The following is a 21,416-nucleotide window of genomic DNA, read 5'->3' on the forward strand; positions in this document are numbered from 1 at the left end:
GGTTATTTCAATCAGGTAATTTAAGAAGACTTTGCATTCTCCTCTCTGCAGCTGCCGGAGCTTTACAGACAGGATTCCTGCTCAGTCAATAATAAAAGCCATCCTGGGACCCTGTACTATGAAGGCAATTTTATGATACCCATTATGTGGCAATGTAACTTCATTAAAAGCTGTTTATTCCCTCTAAGCATTTTAAGCACTTTCCCTCACCCATAAAGAAGAGCCTCTCGGTGCACTGGAAAGGTTATTTGTGCCGGGAGCCGCTTTCAGGTATTTCTTGCTGGGGATGAGGGTCGTGCCGGCAGCGGGATCCCCAGCAAAGGGGCTTCTCCTCCCGGCCGGCAGCGAGACGGGAGCTGCCGAGAGGCAGCTGTACATTATTTTTATTATACACTCAAGATGAGCTATGTTTATTGGAGCTCTGCTTAGGTGACATTTATTACGCCAGCTTCTTTTATAAATTAACATGGACAAGTGCCCCAAAAATTCGCCTCCGCTGTGAAGACGGGCTGGCTCCTCTGCACAGTCATTTGCTCTTCCATTTGGGACAATTTGGGGTGTCTCAGCCCTGAGAGATTAATTTTCCAACCCAGCACTATAATTCAGCACCCAGAGATGGAGCCACAATCATGGCAAAGCGGGAGCCAGACCCCAGTCTGCAGCCAACTGCATCCCTGCGGCATGCAAGAGTTGCCTTGCTCCAAAGGAGGGGCAAAATTAAATCCTTAAAAACGACCAACCAACCCCTAAATCTCAAACTTAATGCTCCTTATTCCCGCTGGTAACTTCCCACATTAGGAACACAAAAACAAAAACAAAAAAAAACCAAAACCAAACCAAAAACACTGACAGTTCGGACCCATCCTGGTGCTCAGCAAAGTTTTCATTTAATAAGTTCCTTCTTCGTAAGCACGGCCGACAGACCAGGGTGGGTTGGGGACATTTCTCCTACACAATGTCCCTGGCACGGGTCACACTGCTGCCAAAACAAATCCTGGATGGAGCTAAACCCACTGCAGGGAAGATGTTTGTCTCCGTACGGGATTTAGCAGCCCCTTCGTCCCTCCGGGTTGACAGAGCAGGTAGGTCTTTATTTGAGACGGCGAACCGGCCATCATTACAGGGCTGTTTGTGCTCTGCTGATATTCAAGAGTCAGTGAACCCACCCGGCAGCCACCTCCCCATCTAACGACGCGTCCTCAATTAGCCAGCGGCCTGGGAGAAATTATCCATACAGCAGGGCAAGCTGGCCCACGTTTGTAAATTCTACTTAAAATAATGTGAATTAAATAAGAGAAAAGGTGGGGAATGAGAGAGAGAGACACGATGGCTCGCAGAAAGGGGTTGAATCCCCAATTTTTTGCTCCTGGCAAATTTTCTCCTGCAAGTACCAAGGTTTTTCCTACTGCACAGAGGCTGTGATGGCTTTAGGGAATGGACCTAAAGGTCCCTTTACCGCTGGATGACCACACATTGCTCTCGCACCCTCCTGAGTTAATACTCCCCAAAAACCACCTCCGGGAACACACTCGAAGGACGCAGCTACACCTTTAGCAATTCATAGTCAGGATGACCATTGGAATGAATAACCACATTTCAAAGAAAAGGAGATTCTCTCCTTATTTCCTTCAAAAAACCTGCACCTTTCTCCAAATAAACAGGCAGAGACTCGCATGGCTTGCGGGAAGGTGGCAGGACATGGCACGCTCCCGCGCTCATCGGCGAGCGCCGAACTTGACTGCAACAGTTCGATATTCTCCCATAAACACACACACAAACATATCCAAAATACTGTTAATGGCTCGGTATTTCTTTAGACAGAGTCGCCAAGGAAAAATAGAATTACTAGAATACATTTTAATTGATTTACAACAGCACTTAGTAACAGTGATAAAAGAAAAACTTGTTTTATTGGACCTCCTGCTAATTAGCTCAGCTGACTCCGGGTTAGAAAAGCATATCCCTTGCAACCCAGCACAACCCCGACCAGCACCCGACACGCAACAGCTCTTATGCATGGAAAATCCTTTATAATAATCAGAGAAAAACTGCTGCCAAATGGTTATTGCCAAGAGAGAGCAGAGGAAAGGGCTGCTCCTAGGACAGAGCCACCAAATGGGACAAACCAGACTCTCCGGCAGATTCGAGCATCCCCTTTCCATCCATAAACACGCCTTTATTGCGACTTTGATATATCCTTCCCTTAACGACTTTTAAGGGCAGCGGATAAAGTCGAAAGAAGTGCACAAGCAACCAGCAAATGTTTAATATTCAATAAATGTGTCAATTTTACATACGGAGGCAAATGGGGCTTTATTGAAGAATTGGTAAACTTCCTCAGAGGAAAGTAAGTGCGTTTTAGCCTTCAAGGGGTCCCCGATGAATAGAAATGGAATGTGATTTGTGATAAAACTCAGCTGCTCTATAAAAGACGTTAAATAAATGTTGCTGTTTCACTAGGGATATACAGAATTGATTGCATTATAGACTGATTCGAAGATGCACGCTCCCCGCAAGCTATCTGCTCACTCCTGCGCGCTGCGCAGCCTGTTCCCATCGCCTCTATGTCGGCCTCAATACCTGCGCAGAATTTTCTGGAAATGCTTTAAAACCACCCTTCCCTGTGGTTTTGCCCGCAATGGCATCCCGAGCATCGGCTGCAGCAGCACAAGGCCGGATCCGCCCCAATCTCGGGGAACCACTGGATCCCCCGGCGCAGGGCGAGTGCCACCGCGGATCCACCCCGGGCAGCTTGATTCCTCCCAAAACACAATATTTCCCTATTATTTGTAGGTTGATAGTTCTGAATCTGGAATTACCATTAAATACAAAAACAACAGGGGACGAGAAGCAATTAAAAACATTTTCAACACCAAGACCAAGCCAAGTCCTCGTCCGCCCCGAGCATCTTCTGCCGGCGCCTGGGGACCTGACCCGTTGGAGCGGCAAGCGACACCCGGGAAGGGCAAGGCAAACAAACCAATCTCCAACAGACAAATGAGAGGCCAATGGTACCACCGCAGCGAGCGCAAACTGTGATATAATTGCGCTGCTGCTACATCATCTTTAATCAATAACATCCAGGGCTGCCACCGTGCACACAGCCCAAATCCCAGCCTCCGCCAAGAAACAGCATGTTGTTAAAAAGCCCAATAGCTTTTTCCCCGCTAATAGGTGGCTCGTTTCCTCAACCCTGCTGATTTTTTAAATAAACCTAAATTCCAATAATTGTTTAATGTTTATTTTTATTTAGCTCTGGTTCACCTACCCTGGCTCTCCATGTCAGAAATTGATATTTTGCTCCGGTGGCTGGGGGAAAAAAAAAAAAAAATTAGGAAACTGTTGGTTACGTCTTGTCATAGTTAGACCATGCCGTAACTGCAGTTTGGAGCAGCCTCCAGCCCACTGGAGGAACGGCTCTGTCCCCCCTAAATTCAGATTTGCTCCAGTTTTCCAGGTACCAGCTTGCCCCAGGACCCTGGGGAAGGGCTCCCGGCACACAAGGACTTTCCCACAAGCATGGGATTTTTTTCCCCCTGCCCATTGAAAGCCTGGGTTTAAGTCCAAAAGAGATGCTCTCGCTTTCCGGGTGGATTCATCCCTTTAAAACCCACCAGCGCCGCACGTCACTGCCGCTACCTTCCCGTCTCCCCCCGAGCAGGGTTGAAGGTGGTTCTGGAAAAGTACAGGAAAGCTACAACCAATTCTTCTAGGAGATCCATCACGTCAGATTAGCAACTTAGTTTCTTATTAGCTATTTTCCATCCTATCATATTAATATTTGTTTTCACTAATACAATGCAGAAGTCTTATCATATTAGCAACTTTCACATCACATTAGTGAAAACAAATACAATACAATACTAATATGACATGATCTGATGGGAAATTGCTAATACAATAAGACTCTCCTACCATATTAGTACAGAAACATTGTGTGTCCCAGTTACAGCTCTCTTTGAACTGGGTAAATACCCGGCATTTCCAAACCCAGCTACATTCATCGTGTCTGAAGGTGCACGTGTGGGATGGGGCGATGTGCAGGGTCAGGCGCTGAGGACCCCGCCCTGCCCCCGCGGTGCCGATGACCTGCAGTGGATGCATTAAATTGCAATGAAAATTCCTTATTTGTAAGTAAATTAGTGAAATTCGGGTCCCCCTCCGCTGTGCAACTGGCTCACTGGGATGGGGTCCCCTGGCCGTGGCGGTGGATGGAGAGCCAAGCCAGCCGCCGTGACCCGGGGACAGCCCACGGCTCTGGGAAACATCATGGCCTGAAAACTCGTACAAGCAATAATAATTCAAAAGAGGAATTAAATTAAACCAAATATCTCGTTGTGTAGTTTCGGCGTTAGCAGCTGCCTCTCACCAAGCCCCCGATGCTCCCAGCACAAACCCGTGGCAGTGCCGGCGGGAGCAGCTGCAGAGCCGGGGACCGTCCCGAGGAGCAGGAGACTCCACAGCCAGTTGGCAGCAGACAGCGGCGTGGGGATCACATCTGAGATGCCAAAGGGGGAACATCCCCAGGCAGAAATGCCACAAGGAGGAGGAGGAAATCCAGAGCTTATGCTGAGGAGGAAGGCCAGACCGTGGGAGGTCCCAGCCGGTGTCCCGGTCCCCGAGACAGGGATGCTCCCCCGGACCTCGGGGAGTTCACGCTCAGCACCAGCCCAGGAATGAGATATGATACATGCATTAGAAAAAGCAACTATCTTAAAACACCAGCTCTGCCAGGCAGCCTCCTCTGGCTGGGGCAGACGGCCCGGGCAGGGAGGCTCACCCTCCCACGCCAGCTTTATTTCCCCCTTGCCTCTAACACCTGCAGCCATTTTCCTGCTCTTCTGCTTCAGTTCTCCCACAAGTCCCACCTAACATCTCCCCGCCCTTGGCCGCAAGCTTCGGACTCAAAAGCAAAGCGGGGTTTCTTGCCCCAGCTCCTCGATGAAGCCGTCTCCGGAGCCGCTCCCCGGCTTGGCATCGGCACGCATCCAGGGACGCTCCACGCTGCCCTGGCCAACTGTGCCACCAACCACTGCAGAAAATAGCTCCAGCACGGAGAGAGGCAGGCAGCGTATCTCCTTCGAGCAATGCCCAGCTTCGGCACGCTCAGCAATTTTCTATTCTCTCAGCAATTTTCTGTTCTACTGAATTAGTAGTTTGTATTGAATTAGTATTCATTTTCCCTAATATGATATATAAGCATAATCATGTTAGTGACTTTGATATCGCATTAGGCTCTACCACCGGCATGCATCCCGGCCCCAGCAGCGCCGGGTGGGGAGCACCACGGCTGAGGAGGAGCCTCCAGCAGGAATACTCCAAACGTGGGGCCGGATCCTGCTCCCACCGACCTCCCCCAGAACTTCCCCAGCCCCGTGGTGCCAAGCTGAGGTCCCCGCCGAGGGCGCAGCCAGGACAGGATTTCTCCGCTCACGACGGCGAGATGTGAACCAAAATAAAGGGTGCCGCATCCTGAACGAATCACCCCTTCATCTAAAATAAAAGACTCCCAAACGTGAAAGCTGTAGCCACACAGCAGCAGCCTAATGGCACCCAGCCCCTGGGGATGCACCGGGCACCCACTCCCGGCCCTTCGCTCCTCTCCCTGCAAAGCCATGGAAATCTGGGAATTAAAAGTCAAGCAGCCAGCGGGATGCAGCCGGTAGACTGGGGTTACAGCTGGGCTGGGGGATGCACGCTCTGCTGCAGCTGAGAGCTGGCATCCTCCCATGGGAAAACCCCAGCCAGCACCGAGCCTGCCTCAGTTTCCCCATCAGGATGACAGAGGGCTCTACAGGGCACCCACAGACCCCGGCGCGGATACACACCCTGCTCCTCAATTAGCTGACAAAGTTGCAACGAGCCCAAGCAGCGAGAGGGAGACAGGGAGGGGGACAAGGAAGGTCTCTGCCCTGAGGAGCGCAAAGGGATCGGGCAAGGAGGGAAGGGGGCCAAGGCCAGCACACAGAGCTGCCGGCGGGCACAGACCGGCAGCTCCGGAGCCAATCCCACCCAGCTCAGCGCGTTTGGCAGCGGGACAGGAATGGCCTTTATGTCAGGATGAGTGGCTCCCGAGCTGCATCACCAGCGCACATCTCCCTGCTGCTGGTGTAAAGCGGCCGAGTAACGGTTAGCGATCTGCCGCATCCCTAATTAGCTCTTTTATGGACTCAAATAAATTGTCTTTGCGTTAACGTGAAAGCGTGTTTCTTTTAATCCGCTGCCCGCGAGGCTCTGATAGCATCATGCCTGCGCCTCTGACTGAGATGCCATTGCCCACTGCAGGTGTGAGCAGTGCCGGGAAGGACCGAAACAGCACCGAGGCCGGAGCAGAGCTGCCCCTCGCGCATCGGTCAAGATCATAGCAGTCACATTGTAAGATCAGCACATTTTATATATATTTTTATATATATATATATATATATATATAAATCCCCTACCTGCTGAAGCCACGCAGACATACCAGGAGAGCCGGCAGCTCTCAGCACCAAGCACCCAACCCAGAGCCCAGAGGTTACCCCAAGAAAAGAGCTCCCAGCCACGCACAGATGTGTACACGTGCGTGCAAACACACACACAGATGCATATTTTCAAATCCTAAGAAGATCCTGAGTCTTCACTGTCAGTGCTGTATATCACTTTGAGATATATACCATATTAGCCAAAAGAACTGAATTATATTGCATTCATGATGCAATTAAACACTTCACTAGGAATCAATGTAAAACTGATGAGGCCTGAAAGTAGTGCATATGGCTTAGAACATTATAAAACATTACCTTCACTCAAATCCTTTTCAGTAGCAATTTAAATCTTCTTACAGTTACTGCTGCCAATGGTAAACCATCTACTGATTCATAACAGTGCATGGGAACGAATGAATTTTTTTAAAAATTTATTCAACTACTAAATTACCCATGAAACCGGAATAGCTGACAGGAGTAATCTGAATTATTATTAGCTCTGCAAGTATTCTGCATTAGCCAATTTAAAACCACGGCTCACAGGCAGAAACCAGTTAGTACAGGCAGGGTGTTAAATGACTGCCATAGTTCTTCATTTTACTGCTGCTTACGTTTAAAGGTCAAGAGATAAAAATTACATATGACTGCAAACACAGAAAGGGTGTTTATCTTTTTTTTCCCTACGAATCAGGTCAACCAGAAACTTTAAAAACATTTGGAGATACGATTGTATAAACCACAACACCAGGATTTAGGAGGGGGTCGCGGAGGCTGCACCGAGGGGGGTTGTTCTTCCTCCTCCTCCTCCTCCCCATAGCTTTTCATGCCAGAAAAAAAGGAGAAGACAGGGATGAGGTGGTCCTCTCCTCCGAAACACGGGCATGGCGTCATGACCCAATGCCCAGCCGAGCCGCGGCCACAGGGACGACGCACCAGATCACCCCATGGTCACGGAGGGTCCCACTGGCGAGGACCGGCGGCAGCTGGAGGGGATCTCCAACCCCTCTCCATCACCTCTGCCACGGAGCCAGCGCTGGGACCCGCTCGCAGGAAGATGCGCAATTCTGCCCTGGTTGAAATCCCCGCTGGGCTCCTAATCCACGGGCTGATTAGTCAGAAAGCAAAACTACCTGGGAATTCGGGCACCAGCTGCTCCTGGCGTTGTCAGTTGGTGGGGCAGGGGAGACCCTGGTGACCCCCGAAAAAGAGGAGGGGGCAACACCCAGGGACAGGCACCCACCGTGCCATAAATCCCCCTGTTTGTAAAGCCCTGTCAAGGTGAGAGCAGCCCCCTCGGATGCCAATGTGCCGCAGCCCTCATTTACCTCTTGTAAGGCAATTAAAGTCTGTGCAAGGCAGGGGGAGGGCCAGGCTCAGCCCCAGCACCGACACCCTCGGGGTCCCCAGCTCCCCACCTGCCCATTTTGGGGAGCGAGGAAGGTGTCCAGCCCCCCCAAACAAAGGCAGATCCAGCACTGCAGTGACGATATACATCCCACGAGGATCTCGCCGCTCGCTTTGCCAGTTTTCCATGGACGAAGAGGGCAGGATGGGGCGGATTTCCAGGCAGAAGCCCCTGGTGCCAGCACAGAGTGGAGGCGGTGTTTCTTTAACTGACCATAACACTGCATCATCCTTTCTCTTCCTATTTTCAGTTTTATTAGCAAAGCAGCACAATGTTTATACTAGTGGGTATTACATTTGCCAGAACAATTACGGTATGACAAATGGCACATCAATGTAATCCATCAACTTGGCCGAGACAGGAATCCTTTATGCCGGGCTGCCATTAATTCCCAGCCGGGTCTCTGGGGTCCCATGCGTCAGTAACCATGACAACCTGGGGGACGCCGGGCAGCGATGGCATGTCGCCGGGAGAGACGGGCACCCTGGCGGAGCGCTGGGATTTCACCTTTGGCACCAGCACATCAGCCTTGGGATTGAACGTGGGGGGTGTTCGCATGGCAAGATCCCTGTGTGCAGCATCCGGACCATGCGGGAGCCCCAAGTCAGCGTGGGGACACTGGGAGAAGCCTCCCATGTGGATTCTCCAGTGTCTAATATGACGCCTGTGCTCACACCCCCTCTCTCCACGGAGGACAATCATTCAAGGTGTTTTTCTCTGGCAGCGTAACAGCCCATTTTCATGAAAGTTTTCAGAATATCTGTTAAAATACTTACACCTCCAATAATTGGGTTAAAATTAACCACAGGAATCCAGCGTTACTGAGGGGAATGGACACCAAGGACAAGCCTCAGCCCTGCAGGAAGCCAGGCACGGGGGGACAGGGCTCCCTGCCTGACGGCACGTGGCGTGAGCCGGTGGGGTTGAAGGCCACGGAGCTCACCGGTTGGATGCACAACAGGCCGGTGGTGCTCTGACAGCTGGGGAGCCAGCAGCGCATCCCACTCCACACAAGCGCCAGTCAGGAGGGACGGCTGGAGGGCTCCAGGCCAACCCGCTGCTTGGGGTCATGTCCTGGTCAGCTCTGAAGACCTCCAAGGATGGAGGTCCCAGTATCTCCCTGGTCCAAGGCTACACCTCTCCCATGTGGATGAGCTTTTTCCTTCCATCTGCATCCTCCAGGATGGAGGCGCTTGCCCAGCACAGCGACCTCAGAGCACACGTCTTCAGGGCAAGGACTCGTATGTTTAGAGAAATGCACACTTGGCACAAGCTGATGGATTTGGGGTCTGAACAGCCAATACAGACCCCTCCTCTGCTTCCCACTGACCATCTCTGGGAGGACACCGCAACTTCCATGAGTTTCCACAGCCCATGGTGGGTTTGAAGCCGTCAGCAGCATCTGCAGTGTGAGCTGGGATCACATTTGCTCCCTGAGCACTGATTTGGAAGCAACCACACGTCTCAGGTCCCACCAGGTCAAAACCCCAACTGCCTCAAAGTTGGTGGCGAAATGAGATACGGCTGCACCGACCCACAGCCAAAACCACCTGACCCCCGGTGACACCTGGGCAGGCACAGCCGCTGCCAGGCTCCCCAAACCCCAGTCTGGGAGCTGCCCCCAGGTGCTCCCTTCCCACCAATGAACGCACAAGCTTGGCCGTTTCTTTCCAAAAAATTAGACATATTCCACAAGGCAAGAATTCCCAGGGGCTGGCACATCCCCCAGATAACAGAAGGAGCCAACCGCTGCTACTCAGAAGCCAAAACCAAAAGGAAAATCAAACCCTCCCCATGGCCATGCTCTCCAAAGCACCGAGGGGTTTCTCCTCCTCTGCCAAATTGATCTGGCCCTGACCCAAAGCTGTATGCAGACAGCCTCAACTACCTCCCCTGTTTTATTAAGCCATTACCAGAATCATCTTATCCCCATTTATAATGTTCAATACATGGTCTGAAGACTTCTCTAATCCAGTAATTAGATGCAACGCTTAGATGGGTGAAATCGGGATGGTATTTTACGCAATTATGCTGTATTTTCCAGGGGTCTGCCCTGATTTCGCCCCCGCCAAGCAGTCAGCTGTTGCCTGCATCCTGCGCCCAGAAAGGGCTCGGCTCGCTTTTTGGAAAACGGATGGGTTTGTACAGTAATGCCACCATCCCAAGCTCCTTTGCCTCCATTGGGGTCCCCTCTCATCCCAGCACAGAGACAGGCAGAGCACAAATAGCCAGGAATATCCATGGAGCATCCCTACCCACCACAGACCCCATCCCTTTTCCGTACATCCCCACCCAGCCCTGAGCTGGGAAGAAAATTAAGACTTTTCCCATCTTTCCATAGGTAACAGCACTGGCCACTGCAGCTGCCACAATAAAACTATTTTCTCTCCAGCCTCCCCCACATGCAGGGCCAGGAGACTGCTTTATCCCCCTGAATCCTGTAAATCACCTCAAAGCCATCCTCGCAATTTATAGGTAGGACATTAAACATTATAGCCACTGACGGCATCAAATTACACTTGAAAAATTGAGTTCTGCCGGAAAATGAATTTAAAAACTAAATTAAATTAAAACCTAACTAAATTAAAATTACGTTTCTAAACTAAAATGACTTTTTAATATTTTCAGGAGAAAAAAAACAACCTTCTGTCAACTAATAAAATTTGCCAGTGTCTTTTATAGCTGACAAGTCCTGTCTGAGAGCAATTCTGGTTATGCTGCGTAATAAATAACTGGAATAGAAAAGGCGGTGGAGGATGGGACAGTCAGCTGTGCCATCTCGGCTTCTTCAAAGGGGGCTGGGAAAGGACAGAAATACCCCCAAAGCAATTAAAAAATAATCATAATTAACACAATCTTGAGCAAACAGCCGGATTGGGCAAATCCAGCCACAACTGCTCCGCTGCAATGATGTTGATGCAGCCCCGGTGCGCTGGTGGGACATTTGGGGACCATCACAGCCCATTGGTCATGCATCATCCCACGAGGATGCTTGGCCAGAGGTGTTGGAGGGAGGTTTGCTGATGCAGGACCCAAGGGACTGGGGAAAAGATATATCTAAATGCCCTCGTTCCTAGAGTCCGCTAGGAACGAGGGCATTTAGATGTATCTTTTCCTCAGGTCCCTTCCCTCTCAGATCTGCAGGGACTCATCACACCCTACAAATTTCGGTCAGTCTCACAACCACCAGCTGAAAGGATGCGGACGGGGACCGCGGACGGGATGACAGCATCCCAGACGTCAGCTGAAACATCAGCGACGAAGCACCATAAGACACCACCTACTTGGTTTGCCTCATGCTCGAGGCTCCAAACCATCAGCTGAAGCTTCCTAAAGTCTCTCCCCAGTCATTAATGGCGGTAATTAATTCATCCCGCTTTTTAAATAGTGTTCGATGTATGAGCCTGCCTGCTCGCATCTTGATCTCGTGTTGTCAGGGCTTTGATAGAAGAGATACATAAACAGCCTGGGTGACCATACGTCTATTGATTATTAGTGCAGGCAGATTTAACGTGAACACCGTAACAGGACACATCTAAACGAGCTTTAGGAGATGAGAGAGATCAAGCATGCAGCAAGCAGGTCTACACAGCCTCATCTGATAATTCCCAGCATCCAGGAGAAGTCTGCAGGTATTTGGCCCTGCAAAAGCATCCGGAGGAGTAACGCTAGGCAGATGCTAGAATAGAATAGGATATTTTCAGTTGGAAGCGACCTACAATGATCATCTAGTCCAACTGCCTGACTGTTTCAGGGATGACCAAAAGTTAAAGCAAATTATTAAGGGCATTGTCCAAATGCCTCTTAAACACTGCCAGGCATGGGGCATCGACCACCTCTCTAGGAAGCCTGTTCCGAGATCCCAAACCGGAGCTGTCCTCGTAAACACGCATACACGATGCTGAGCTGGGGAACAGAGCCTCAACCAGCAACAGCAGCACCGCATCCCTTTTTAAATGCTCTTTTTTATCTCTCAATATTATTTATTGCTCCGCTAAATTGGCAGTTCCCTCAGTGGGGAACTTTTCCCCCCCCCGCAACTCGCTGCTGCTTCACAAGATGCCAGACTCGGGGGCTAGCCTGCTAGACGCCAACCCAACAGTCCTCTTTCAACAACATTAATTATCTGGAGCTTTCCATAACAAAAAAAAAATCTTGACCCCACTGGCTGCCAATAGTGGAGAAGCTCGTGGAGGAAAAGGCTTTTATCTTCACATCTCAGAGAAGAGCCTCATGTTTGATCAGTCGGGGTTTTTTTTTCTTCCCTCTTTGTACATTTTGAACTTTATAGACTGATTAATTCCTCCTATCGCGGTAAACTGCTGTGTATACTCTCAAGTGTTGACTTGATTTTCTTTCTATTAAAAAATAAATATCTTCATAAGAAATTAAAAAAGCTTAGCACATCTTTGCTCCGTAAGCAAGTTGGAAAGAACCTCAGCTTGGCATAGTGGGATGGAGGAGGGGAAAGAGGCGAGTTGAAAAGATTTCTTTATTTTAAATTAAAGTTCAGGATTAAAGGCATCAGGCTTTCAAGAGTTATTGTGAAAGCCTTTTTAAAAGTCCCAAGTGGATAGTCCATAATCTTCTTTTAAATGGCTAAATTTAGAACAAGAAACCCTCCCGCCCTCCGAACTCCAGCCCTCCGCGTCTGGCACACGGCACCAGCGAGGGCTCGGGAGTTGGGTTTTTTATATGATCGCTGTCTCACAAATACCAAACAAGATTTAAACTATTTGTGTAAGCCCTGCGTCCACAAAGCCCAGCGTTCCTGGGCTCGGTATCAATAGGATAACAAATAAGTGCCCATCCCTGCTGCCCACCAGCACGAAGGTTGAAAGTCAGGAGAAAAAGATTTGAGCCATTGAGTTCAAAAGTTAATTTCTCCGGCTAAGCAGGAAAGGCAGAGGCAGGCACCATCCCCAATATCGACAGGCCAGATCAAAGACCCCATTTATTGTAATTTATTCCCTACTTTTTCATTTCACCAAATTATCTTAACCCTTACCTCTTATCACAGATCAATGGGCTGGCTGGCAGAAACTCCAAGCTGGTCACAAAAAATACAGTTTACATTTTACTCTCTACCTTGCAGTTTAAGCTCCTTAATCGTGTCTAACAAATAAAGGATTTGACTGAGTTCACAGCTATTTCGGATGATAAATGCTTCCAGATTTATGGTAGTTATTCATGCAAGGACTACATTACATGTAAATCAATACCATAAAGAACAATTTGCTAAAAATATAAATACCATGTTTAGGCTTTAACGATATTAGCAAAGTGGGATTCTTTGTGGCTGTATGTAAAATAACTGCACCTGTTCGAGCGCCCAAGCTGAGATCAGAATAGCGCTTCATGCTAGTCCACCCTAAAAATAAGAAATAACAGCAACGGCTGCTCTTCCAAAACAGCTCCTGAAGCCCCAAGGGTCTGGGGGACTTTGCTCTCCATCCACATGGATGCTGGGTTACAGAAATCACAAATAATTTGCAAATAAATGCAAAAGCTGCTGCAAACCCACTTCCAAGGAGACACCAGCCTTCTGTAGAGACCTCCCCTGCTCCTGCCCATCCATCTCCCGTTGCCAACCAGAGCTGGGTGCCAGTGGCTTTTCCACCTTGAGATGGACACCCAGCCCGGCCATCACCAGCGGTCTCTTCCTTTGGCCGATTACAGGGGCAGGTAGCAGAGACTTGGGGTTCATTTTTGTTGCGATTTTTGTTTTTTCTGCTCCGGCCAGCACCAGGCATCACCATCCCACGGCCAGCAGCAACATGGGACGTGCCACCCACACCCAGGCAGGATGGGCGCAGGGAGAAGGATCCTTTTCCCTGGGGACCAAAGGCTGTGCCGAAGAGAGACATCTCTCCCTGTAACTACATAACTCAGAATAAAAAGCCGAAGCTCGAACACAGCACAATTAATGCAGGAAGCATCGATTTCTGTACGGCACCAAGCTGGCTCATTAATTCCAGGTGCTCCTACAAGCCAATTCCAGCACCGGCCTCCCTGCAACAGGAGACAAACGGGAGAATATCGAAGGCTGAAATTCCTTCACGCACTGACCTTTTATCACCACGAAGCTTCAAAAACATGCACCCTCAGCCGCTCCCCTCCCCAAAATCCACATTTCAGCTACCAGCGTTGCAAAGCCACGTGAGCCACCGTCCTGGGAATGCCAACACAGGGCCATGATTTCAAGGGCAGCGCTGCCTGAAGCCTCCTGCCTGCCTCTGCCAGGAACTGTGGCAATGCTTGGATGCAAGGATGTCTTTTCAGATGCAAGGGACAAGCCACCTCCATGTGCTTTGGCTCAGCCCCTGCCACCGTGCATCCTCGCAAAACCCCCTTAACCCCTCGGTCTGCCCAGTGGCACCCCCTTCCCCCCCGGCATGGATGCAGGCAGCGGGGTGGGGGGATCCCCTGAGCTTTTGGGGAAGCCGCTGGAAGTCACTTAATTTCCCACAGACCATCGGAGACCGACGCTGCTGCCCCAGTGCCACCCGGCCAGGAGAGCATCTCCCCACGCCGGGAGCCTGCTGCCTCAAACAGCCCCTGGGGGGGGAACCTGGATGCAGGAACATGGGTCAGGCAGCCAAAAAGTAACCCCGAGAGGGGTAAAACTGCCTCTTTACCCCAGCACCAGGGTCTGTGCGGCTGGAGAAGCAAGTGAGGCTGTAACCCATCTGGGAGCTGCAGGTATGGGGACGGGAGACAGGGAACCAGCCAGCCTGGCCCCGCCGGCACCCAAACCCCCCCCTGCACTGCATGGGACCACGTCCCTACACAGGGGTCGGATGCAGCAGACGGCAGGGAACGCGGCAGCATCCTCCCCGCTGTAACGAATGCCAAATCTGGTTTGCACTTGATAGAGCCTGACAAGAGCAACAATCACAGATTAGTAAGAAAACTTCTTGCTTTTCAACAAAGGTTAATAAATAGTGACAGCATTAAGTCTCTTCTGATTAACTATGCTGAAAGATATTATTGCCGTTTGTAACACGGAATCATTATTGGATTAAGCACAGTGTATAAAAATGAAATGTGAGTTTTAATCTCAAATGCAGGCTCTCTACGCTCCAACACAGACTGGGCAACTCGCAAAAGCTTCCTTGTATTAAATTCCATAACTCCGTCTGTGGAGAGATACCATCTAAACCGCATCGCCTCTCTAGTTTTTCGGGGATTTTTTTTTTCTTTCCTCAACTATAACAAAGCCACCGCGACTTGACTTGAGAAGCATCTAAAAACAAGCCACATGTTCTGGCTAAAATTAAGCCCCAAATCCCCTGTCATTTCTGAATACAGCATCTCCTGGGGAGGATTTCACTGTGCTCCAGCCCCTGGCATGGAGAGCGCAGGGACGAGGGCAAGGAGCAGGAATTGCTGCGCTAATTAAGGAGGCACTAAATTAAGCACTTCTGCTCAGGCGTGGCCACCTCCGTGCTTCCTCGGCCCATGGCTCTGGGCAGAGACATCTTGGGGTGCAATGCCCAAGGGCAGAGCAGGGCATGGGGGCAAACCCAGTGCTGGGACCACCAGCGCTGGGCATCACAGCAGGACGTGGGGAAGGACACGGAGTAGGACGCAGGGTAGGATGTGGGGTAGGACACGGGGTAGTTCAGTTGGAAGGGACCTACACTGATCACCTAGCCCAAGATGTTCAAAGGCAAAAGATTTCTAAGAAAACGGTTAAAAGCAAAACTCCCAAAGTGAGAAGACTGAACACAGCATCCGGGCTGACGCTGCTTGTGTCCATACAGCGAAGAGGGAAGAGAAAACCTTCACGTAAATCTCAGGGTTTGCTGTCACCTAATCATTTCCATACATCACGTAAATTCTCTTCAGCTGCTCATAAGGCATTTGTGCGCAAACCCGACACTCAAAATAGAAAAAAGGTGCTGCTGCATTTAGTTGGACATACTTGGGCCAAATCCAGGCACAGTACAGCCTAATGCCAACAGAGTTACACCAGGGAGGAATTTTACCCATTTCTACTCAAAATTGCCTATTGAAAAACAAAAGCTCATGATGGAGCAGAATTTTGTCAGCTTGGGGGTACGTTCGGGATTCTCCCTCCAACCCTCCCACCAGGACTTAAAATATCTCCAGGCTTGGCCAAGAGAAAATCGAGGGGGGAGATTAAAAAGAAAGCTAATAGTAGAAGTGGTTCTTTTTCATGGAAAATGCCACTTTTCTGAAAAACAAGATGCATTTTCTCCACAAAAGGCATTTCTGAAGATGTTCTTGCTTGAAATACTGGGAAAAACAAGTCTGAACATCTCCCAAAAGAGAAGATTTCTGTTGTTTTATTTTAGGAGGATTCTCTCATGTTTATCGTTCATACTGTTGGTATTACGCCTACCTTATTTCACTCCACAGCACTGAGGCTAGTTTATAACATGACATAATAGCTCAACTATTCTATTATTATATTTCTTCTTATTTTTAAAATCATTACGAGCAGCTGCTAGTTAGCACCGATAGAAACCCCTTATCTTCTTCTCTGGATGAAAGGGGGGGGTCTGTTTGTTGTAATGAAACCAGTTTGCACCTAGATCAAAGTCTCTGCTGTTTGCATCGTCTGAAAAGTGTTTGACACTCATGTCAAAGTGTCAAACTATTTCATTACCACGCAAAGCGGAGACACTTTGACTAGAGGAGATAAGATGTTTCCATCAATCAGCATCCAGAAACAGCTTCCCCACGATGATTAAAAAAATAAAAAAACGAAATAAGGTGGTTTCAGCCACAGCAGCGGTTTCCGATGCAGAGCATGAGAAACGCGGATGCGTAATGAAGCAACGTAGTAATAAACAATGGCGCAAAAGCAAAGCCTAACAGCAACACATAAGCATCCCACGATGCTCCTTCTGGGGGTCACTGGCCAAGGGGAAATCCCACTTGATAAATGGGAAAACAGGTAAAATAAAGAACTACCGCCCGAGGGGAGGGGGATGCTGCTGCCATCAGCCCTGGTGCCCCAGCTCTGAGGCAGGAGTTTGGGGGATATCCCTGGCATCGCAGGTGGGAAAAGATGAGTCAAGCCTGAGAAATGCCAGAAAGCCTAAAAACAACCCATCTCTCCGCCCACAGAAAATAAAACACGTAGGTGGGAAAGCCCACACATTCATCACCTCGCAGCCCAGGCGCAGCAGAGACGAGGATGCACGAGGGATGGGATGAACCAGAGGAACGTTACAACGCCCTCGAACAAAACACCAGCCCGATGAACTGCAGCCCAAGCTGACTTCTTCTGCGGGGCACCTCCAAAAACACCCCAACCAGGCAGCCCCGAGGAGCAGGGAGGGCTTAGGGACTCCCACAAAGACAAGGAGCCACCTGTGAAACCAGGACCAGGTCAGCAAAGCCCCAGGATGGAGCTGGGACCCCTTGGGATATAGCACAGGAGAAGGCAGCAAGTTGGATTGTGGCTTAAGGAACTCATCACGTGCACAGCGTCCTTTTGCACTTGGAACGGACAGAAATTAGTTGCAAAATTTAGTTAGAAAGGGAGATCTTGGGTGCCATCAGCTTCATCTCCTCTGAAAAGACCACATAGTAGCTGTTGGTGTCAAAACTGCTTTGGTGAAGCACCCTTGAGATGCGCTTCTCCCTGTTTCTGCCTGTTCCTCCCAAATCCATCTCTTGCAGCCACACGTGGTCGGGGGCTACCTGGTGACACGAGACCAGGGGACAGTTGTGCTCGATCCCAGGAGGCAGCATGGTGTCCCTGCATGGCACCATCCCCCCGGCCCTGCCGAAAGCAGGGATCACACCACTAATGGGCTGTGGGATCTTCTTGATGGTGGGTGCAATGAATATGTTTGTTCAAGGGAAAATAAGAGATGGAAGCAGCAGCCAGCCATGGTGGAGATTAGTGAAAAGCCTGCTTAGACGTGGCCACGCCGGAGGAGCCGTACAGGAACACTTCATCCCTATGTAAATACTGCCACTGTAATGCTGGCAGAGCTGCCGGCTCCGAGACCGGCTAGAAGTTATCAGCTGAGCAAATTCTGCTTGTTTAATTTTATTTTGCCTTCAGGCATGTTCACCTCTCCGATTGTCCCCAAACACTCTCTCTGGAGGAAGGAGACTTACTCCTCAGGCTCATCCTCCCATAGGATCCACAGGGATTTACAGAAGCAGAAGAACAGTGGCCGCAACCCAGACCGAGGATGCTTCCTGGGTTAATTCAGGTCGGAGGCGAGCTCCTGGCCGGAGCGAGCCATTTGGGACGTGGATGCAGATCCTCTCCACTAACCTCTTTGCAAACTCCTCTTGCAAAATTGGTTTTTAGCAAAGCCACTTATCACCTTAACCATCTATCGATTCTCTGATTCCTGGCCAGAGCTCCCAGGATCCAATACAGCGCAGGCAGGAAAAGCAGAAAAACACGACTGCAAATGAGGGCACTAAAGCACACAGCTGAGATCACCCCGGCAAAAGCAAAGGCCCCCGGCTGCAAGCAAAGGTGGTGCTCAGAGGCTCACCGGGGACTTCAGCGCCCTCATCTTGGGGCAAGCGCTGCTGGACAGAAAACTTCTGCTATTTTTTTGCCACATCCAGCAGAGGAAAGATGCAGGTGAGCCAGCTCCATCCCACCAGGGCCAAATCCTGCCCTCTGATGTGGTTGCATCGCCAAGCTGGGACCTGCGCATGGCTCCAGCACGATGCCGGGACCCCCGGCTCCCATGTGGCAATTGCAAAAGAAAATAAATAAATACACCCCGCCCCTGCTAGCATCCTTCTCCAGGGATCACACATCACCTAAACCCGAGCTCCGCAGCCAGGACCGCCCGGGAGCAGCCGATGCCAGGACACGGGCTGCGAGCAGGGGCTCGCCAGCTGCAAGCAGGAGCTCGTGGCCCCGCGCGCTTCCCGGCAGTATCGATCTCCCAGCAGTAACAGCCAGTATAATTTTGCTTAGCTTCAAATACCTGGCGATCATGAATTCTTTGGCCACAAGGTTATAAAGCATTCTCTAAAACATGAGAAAAAGATTAAGCCTGCTTATAGTTAATAATATACTGTATACTGCTATCAAGCTGGCTGTTTGCTATTGAGAGCCTACTATTAGACACTTATTTAAAAGGCCTTTCAAGGCTTCCCAAGAAAGTGCAGTTATGCATTTTTTTTTCTGGCAAGAACTACTATAGATAAACATCAATTCGCTCCTGCAGATCACAGTCGCAGTAAATAAATTTTTCAGGAAGCTAAGTTCCATACAAAGCCTCCTCAAAGCTCCCATTTCACACAACATCAATGTTTGGCCTCTGAGAAATAAAAAGCTCTAAGGTTGCTTTATCCAGAGCTAAATTATCAATTGTAGCTGCTTAAGAAAAAAATAAAAATAGGGCATTTCAATGAGAAATCAGTGTGGGAGGTAAACAACACAGTTGCTAGATGGTGATGCTGGTTAGAGACAAAATGGGGAAAGACAGGGATTTTGCTGGTGATTGATCTGGACCCTCTGCGATGGTGTCTGTGGCCCCGAACGCATCGCTGCAGCTCCGCATCGGCAATGGTAAGGAGGGAGCAACCAGCTTCAGGCAAGCTCAGCAGCCAGCGCTTGCGCTATTTTCTTTTATAGCTTTTTAAAGTAGCAGACTGGGATTATCCATTATAAAGTATTTGTCACCAAAAAACCCCACGCCGGTTATAACCGTAAAAGTCGCAGCTCCTCGGATCACTCGCAAGCTGCTCGCAGAGGCGGGATGGAGGGAGAGCCGTCCGGCACCCGGCTGAGCCCATGGCAGCCGTGGCATGCTGGATTTTGCCGACTCAGACTGTGGGAAGGAGTTACAACCCATTGGGGCCCAAAAGCACTTTTTGAAGCAGCTCGCCGGGATTCAGCCACAGGATGGGAAGGAAGGGCAGGAAAAGTGTCTCGGCTCACCTCTATCTAATGATGCCCTTCCCATTTTGAGCGGCAGAGCTGGCACCGCCGCCGAGCGGCGTCCCACGGGGCTGCTGCCTGCAGGGCTGCTGCCCGCTGCCCGCCCAATAACGCAGCCCTTGGGGGGCACATCCAAACCCCGAGCTTCAGGACTCACTGGCGCTGTTGGAGCCAGGACCGTGCTAAGACTCAGGATGCTCCATCTGCTCTTTAAATAAAGAGATGCTGGGCTCTGTTATCATTTAATTATTAGCCTAAAAAAAGAGTGAAACACAGAAACCCTTCCAGACTCAGGTCAGGAAGGGAGGTTCTTCAATAAGAGAGCAAGGGATGGGTAAGGAGAAGACGACTGCTGCCAAAAGGCAATCCGCATGTCCCCCATAGCAAGACCTAATGAACCCAAATACCCTGCAGCACCCAAAATCCTTGGAGCTTCATACCTAGCTAAACGGCTTAAAAATCAAGGAGGAAGGAGGACAGGACTATGTGCTGGTCTCGATAACTCCAGATCAAATCAGCACAGCTTTCGAGCAACACACGGAGTTGTACCTGCCAGCCTTGGGACTGTCAGGAGTACAAATTCATAGACCCAAAGTGAACCCTGAGCTGCAAAGGAGCAACCCCCTCGCACGCCCTCAAATCGCAAACGAAGCAACAAAGCACCGTCTCCAACCCCGCCGGTGTGGTTTGCTCCCACCATGCGCAGGACCCGGCTCTCACCGCGCTGCACCCGCGGGGCGGGCAGAACCGGCCCCGGAGCCGTTCTGGGTCAATCCTGCCCGGAGCAATGACACTAAAGACCCAGGGAGCCATCAGTGATTCATTTACTCAGTTGCTAAACGCAAGGGCAATTTTGAGAGTTAATAAGTTACCAGAGGAGCTGCTGCGTTTCTCAAGCACAAAAACTGGTCCATTGCCCAACACCAGATGCTAAAGACTGATCATCTCCATTGATGCTTTCTAAGGACCCATTATTTAATAAAAACCAGGTCAGCTGCCCTTCTACTCTTTGCAAAAATGTTTTTCTTTCAACTCATCTCAGAAAATAACCAGCAGGTGCTCAAAAGAGAAGCACATTTTCCATCACTAAAATAAACTTAATTTTGAAGTCGTGAACTTGTGACACCCATTGCTCTCCTGAAAATAAAACCGCCAGGGATGATATAATATGCATATTTAACCTTCTGATGTTGCTAATGTTTTTAGCAGAAACTGATATATCACCGTGCCCGCTGACAGACGTGAGAGCCCATAAGCTATTGCTGTGGCTATTAGCAAACACCTATTACCTGCAGCATTATTTCCAGGTTATAGAAATGAGCCATTGGGCTTATGGTACTGTAATAACACCGGGCACCGCAAAGCCCTGAAGGAGACCTTGGAGCGTGGCTGGTTGTGGCCAAAGGTCAGCAAACACGGGGCATGTGGGTGCCCACGTGGGGCTGGAATAGGCTACGGCACCCAGCGGGACCAGGGAGTTCATCCCACGCTCGCCAGCATCCCCATCGCCGGCCAGAGGCTTCAGCACACTTCTCCTGATGCTTAAATCACTAGCTCATCAAATCAACAAAACCCCCTATATATCTCTATATATAAATTCATAATCACCAAAAAGCTACATATATAAATTCATAATCACCAAAAA

At 49.9% G+C, this 21,416-nt stretch overlaps 1 protein-coding gene across 7 annotated transcripts in view; it reads right to left on the reverse strand.

Annotated features, from left to right (window-relative positions):
- The window catches only part of CUX2 (cut like homeobox 2), a 71,071-nt gene that overhangs the window by 35,371 nt on the left and 14,284 nt on the right, over positions 1-21,416 (reverse strand). The gene's annotated exons all lie outside the window — the stretch shown is intronic.

This window comes from Nipponia nippon, unplaced genomic scaffold, assembly GCF_047370975.1.
Source record: "Nipponia nippon isolate SJK-2023a ecotype South Korea unplaced genomic scaffold, ASM4737097v1 scaffold_18, whole genome shotgun sequence".
Taxonomy (NCBI): domain Eukaryota; kingdom Metazoa; phylum Chordata; class Aves; order Pelecaniformes; family Threskiornithidae; genus Nipponia; species Nipponia nippon.